Genomic DNA, 5534 nt, shown 5'->3' with positions numbered 1-5534 from the left:
AATGCTTTGAGAAAGGTATATGGTCGATAATTGACTTGATGGATGACACTGGCAGTCCTCTGGACAATGAGCAGTTCTGTACTACACACAGATTCAAGCCTCCCATATTAGAGTTGCTAAAGTTACGAAACGCACTGCCTCGACAATTTGTATTCCTGACCAAAAATATAATGACGCACCGAACCGTACAACCACAGTTACCCCGACTATCACTCCAGGGAATCTCAATTGTGGACAGAAAGCGCGGCAACTCCTTTATTAGGAAATGTTTCACAGGAAACTTATTCCCTGGACGTCAAAAAAAAAAAAAAGGATATTTTAAATAAATTTGATGAGGAATCGATTGCCACGCTGCGAACCATGTATCTGACTCTACCCATACCCCCAAGGCAAAAGAGACCCACTTCAAAATTATGACTGACATCTATCCATCTAAGGAATTATCGAGGGTACGCTTTAATTTTGAAGATAATATTTGTACATTTTGTGAAGACAACATTGAAACCACTGACCATATATTTTTTCTCCTTCTCATTCCATCGTCACCAGTTTCCTTCTCAAAAGATGATATAACATTCTGTTTACTTATAAGCAACATAACAGATGAACTCTGTGTCAATGTTCTTTTAGGCCTGGCCAAGTTCTTCATTCACAAGAACAGAATGCAAAAATGCTCCCCAAATTTTAATGTCTTCATAAACGATTTTGAAATATAAAAAAAAAAAAAAAAAAATCCTTAAAACTTATGGAAAAATCCAAAAACTAAAAAATATAGTTACCCATGTCCGAGGTTCCTTTTTTTTTTGGTAAAAAAAAAAAAACAAAAAAAAAAAACAACTTGATTACATGTTACATTCCCCTTGCAATTTTTTTTTTTTTTTTTCGTTTTAATTTCTTATTTGTCTATCTATTGATTTAATTACTTCCTTTTAATTTCTTTTTTTGTCTCGCACTGTAAATTTCTCACAAACCTGTAACACTATTAACTTCTCATTACATACAGAACAAATGTCCTGATGTCCGTTGCTTCCTCATCCCTGGTTGTTTCATTGACATTCAGTTCTACCTTGCTATGTTTATTTGTACATTTGTATATTTGGGTGTACTATTTATGTTCAATTAAAAACAGTTTGATGTCTGAGATTCCTTGTGAACCGCCAACTTAATTACATGTTATATTCCCCTCACAATTTTTTTTTTTCGTTTTTAATTTTATTTTTCTATCTATTTATTTAATTATATCCTTTTAATTTTCTTTTTTTGTCTAGCATTAAAAATTTCTCGCAAACCGTTAACACTATTAACTTCTGATTACTTACAGCACGAATGCGCTTATGCCCCCCCACCCATCCCGCTTTTTCCGTACGGAGGCAGACACTGAGATCGAAAGCAAATGGGTGTCATTGAAATGCAGTAACAGGGTGATAACAGCCGTGTTCGAAGTGTGTAGGGGCTTATAGTAGAGCAGAAGCACGTCACGCAATTCACCTGAGTTCGGAGGATCGGGAGTACCAGGGCCCATAGCGGAGAAGCGGAAGAGCGGAGTTATGTGTCTCTTCTCAAAGGCGGGGAAGCTGGGGGGCAGCAGGACCCCTTAGACCGGCTAATGTGAGCCTACTCCGGACAGATATCACCCGGAGTTATGACTGGAGCTCCCGGACCTCTGGGCACACACATATATGAATGAGTGGATGAGCTAATGTTGGTTTGGTTGTGGATACGTTTCGGCCAATGCTATCAGCACAGCTATGATTATCCCCAGAACGTTGAGAACGAGCTCCCGGAACTCCAGACATGCGTATATAAAAGAGTGGAATTAAGGTGTGTGTGTGTGTGTGTGTGTGTGTGTGTGTGTGTGTATACGTGTGGGACAGAAGTAATGTTGGGGACAGAAATTGTTATTAGCCTGCTGGCAGATGACACAACCTTAGTTTTGAAAAATGAACATCAAGTCCCAATAAGTGCTGAAAAAAACCAAAACATTCTCCAAGGCTTCAGGATTGTCATTAAACTTAAAGAAATGCAAACTTCTTGCGCTGCATGACTCGCCACTAAAGGAAATCAGCGATGTTTCTATGAAATCAGAAATAAAATACTTGAGCATTTTCCTATCCAAGGACCAAACGTTAAATCAATCCAGGAACATTGAATCTAAACTGAATCAAAGTAAAGCTTAATTCTAATATATGGCTCCAGAGAGATTTATCAATATTAGGCCGGATATATTTGACTAAAATGGATGTGTTTATCCAGATGTATATACCCAGCGTATTCCAATGCTGCTCCAAATCAACTCGTAAAATCTGTTAACCAAATCAATTTCAACTTTATCTGGAGGAACAGACCACACCATCTAAGAAAAATCACATATGGTGAAAGAAACAAGTGAAGGAGGGCTGAAAGTGATAGAGTCGGACTGCTTGAATGGGACATTGAAGGTGAACTGGTTGAAATCCTGGATCAAACCTCATCGTTCTTTCTGGTATTGTACTCCAAACTACTTATTCAACAAAGTCGGCGGCCTGAGTCTTCTGCTTATCTCTGACTTGGATATCAACAAGATTCCTGTCAAATGTTCAGAGTTCCATAAACAAATATTATTATACTGGAAAATGATATACGTACACAATTTCTCACCACACAGTATAATAGTTTGGAACAATCGATATGTACTGCATGGCAACAAACCTCTGTTTTACAAGGAATGCTTTGAGAAAGGTATATGGTCGATAATTGACTTGATGGATGACACTGGCAGTCCTCTGGACAATGAGCAGTTCTGTACTACACACAGATTCAAGCCTCCCATATTAGAGTTGCTAAAGTTACGAAACGCACTGCCTCGACAATTTGTATTCCTGACCAAAAATATAATGACGCACCGAACCGTACAACCACAGTTACCCCGACTATCACTCCAGGGAATCTCAATTGTGGACAGAAAGCGCGGCAACTCCTTTATTAGGAAATGTTTCACAGGAAACTTATTCCCTGGACGTCAAAAAAAAAAAAAAGGATATTTTAAATAAATTTGATGAGGAATCGATTGCCACGCTGCGAACTATGTATCTGACTCTACCCATACCCCCAAGGCAAAAGAGACCCACTTCAAAATTATGACTGACATCTACCCATCTAAGGAATTATCGAGGGTACGCTTTAATTTTGAAGATAATATTTGTACATTTTGTGAAGACAACATTGAAACCACTGACCATATATTTTTTCTCCTTCTCATTCCATCGTCACCAGTTTCCTTCTCAAAAGATGATATAACATTCTGTTTACTTATAAGCAACATAACAGATGAACTCTGTGTCAATGTTCTTTTAGGCCTGGCCAAGTTCTTCATTCACAAGAACAGAATGCAAAAATGCTCCCCAAATTCTAATGTCTTCATAAACGATTTTGAAATATAAAAAAAAAAAAAAAAATCCTTAAAACTTATGGAAAAATCCGAAAACAAAAAAATATAGTTACCCATGTCCGAGGTTCCTTTTTTTTTTGGTAAAAAAAAAAAAAAAAACAAAAAAAACAACTTGATTACATGTTACATTCCCCTTGCAATTTTTTTTTTTTTTTTTCGTTTTAATTTCTTATTTGTCTATCTATTGATTTAATTACTTCCTTTTAATTTCTTTTTTTGTCTCGCACTGTAAATTTCTCACAAACCTGTAACACTATTAACTTCTCATTACATACAGAACAAATGTCCTGATGTCCGTTGCTTCCTCATCCCTGGTTGTTTCATTGACATTCAGTTCTACCTTGCTATGTTTATTTGTACATTTGTATATTTGGGTGTACTATTTATGTTCAATTAAAAACAGTTTGATGTCTGAGATTCCTTGTGAACCGCCAACTTAATTACATGTTATATTCCCCTCACAATTTTTTTTTTTCGTTTTTAATTTTATTTTTCTATCTATTTATTTAATTATATCCTTCTAATTTTCTTTTTTTGTCTAGCATTAAAAATTTCTCGCAAACCGTTAACACTATTAACTTCTGATTACTTACAGCACGAATGCGCTTATGCCCCCCCACCCATCCCGCTTTTTCCGTACGGAGGCAGACACTGAGATCGAAAGCAAATGGGTGTCATTGAAATGCAGTAACAGGGTGATAACAGCCGTGTTCGAAGTGTGTAGGGGCTTATAGGAGAGCAGAAGCACGTCACGCAATTCACCTGAGTTCGGAGGATCGGGAGTACCAGGGCCCATAGCGGAGAAGCGGAAGAGCGGAGTTATGTGTCTCTTCTCAAAGGCGGGGAAGCTGGGGGGCAGCAGGACCCCTTAGACCGGCTAAGGTGAGCCTACTCCGGACAGAGATCACCCGGAGTTATGACTGGAGCTCCCGGACCTCTGGGCACACACATATGTGAATGACTGGATGAGCTAATGTTGGTTTGGTTGTGGATACGTTTCGGCCAATGCTATCAGCACAGCGATGATGAGTTCAGGTGTGTCTGTGTGTGTTTGTGTGTTTGTGTGTGTGTGTGTGTGTGTGTGTGTGTGTGCGTGTGTTTGTGTGTGTGTGAGAGTTTGTTTTTGTGGGTTGGGGGGGGTTCCCGCGGACACGGAGTACCAGGGCCTGGAGCGGATGAGGTGAGGAGCGGAGGAGAGCAGAAGCCCGGACCGTGATTCGCTTGTGTCCAGCGGTTCGGGAGTTCCAGGGCCCGAAACGGAGGAGCGGAGGAGCGGAGGACGGCAAAACCCCTTTCTGCAATTCGCCTGAGTCCGGCGGATCGGTAATACCTGGTTCCGCAGCGGAGGAGCGGAGGAGTGGAGGAGATGTTTCTCTTCTCAGAGGCGGCGAGGAGGGGGGGAGAGGGACAGGACCCCTTACCCTTACCCCCCCCGGACGTTTGAGTGGAGCTCCCGGACCTCCGGGCACGCACATGCGAATGACTGGATCACAGGGAGTGCCAGGGCCTGGAGCGGATGAGCAGAGGAGAGGCGGAGGGCAGAAGCCCGGCCCTGTTCAAGAGTTCCAGGGTCCAAAGCGGGGGAGCGAAGAAGCGGAGGAGGGGAGGAGAGCAGAAGAGCAAAAAAACTGGCCCGGAATTCACCGAAGTCCCGCGGATCGGGAGTTCCAGGGCCCGGAGCGGAAGAGCGGAGGAGAGGAGGAGCGGAGCAAAGCGGAAGCCCGTCTTAACAACAAGGAAATTACAGATGAGGCTATCATTTCCAATGAAAACTTTAAATTCTATAGCCACCTATACACTTCGACATTGTCAAAAAGCGATTGTGACTCCTTTCCATTAAATATTCCTCAATATATCCCAAAAATAAACAACAAACAATATATGTTTGTTTATATATGTTTATATATAAACAACAAAAAATATACAGTTTGATGTCTGAGATTCCTTGTGAATCGCCAACTTAATTACATGTCGTATTCCCCTTGCATTTTTTTTTTTCGGTTTTAATTTCATTGGTCTATCTATTTATTTAATTATTTCCTTTTAATTTCTTTTTTTGTCTAGCAATGTAAATTTCTCACAAACCGTTAACACTATTAACTTCTGA

This window comes from Fistularia commersonii, unplaced genomic scaffold (genome assembly GCF_037954325.1).
Source record: "Fistularia commersonii isolate RoL2024-O1a breed Wild unplaced genomic scaffold, RoL_Fcom_v1.0 HiC_scaffold_69, whole genome shotgun sequence".
Classification (NCBI taxonomy): Eukaryota; Metazoa; Chordata; class Actinopteri; order Syngnathiformes; family Fistulariidae; genus Fistularia; species Fistularia commersonii.
Note: the sequence above shows the minus strand (reverse complement) of the source record.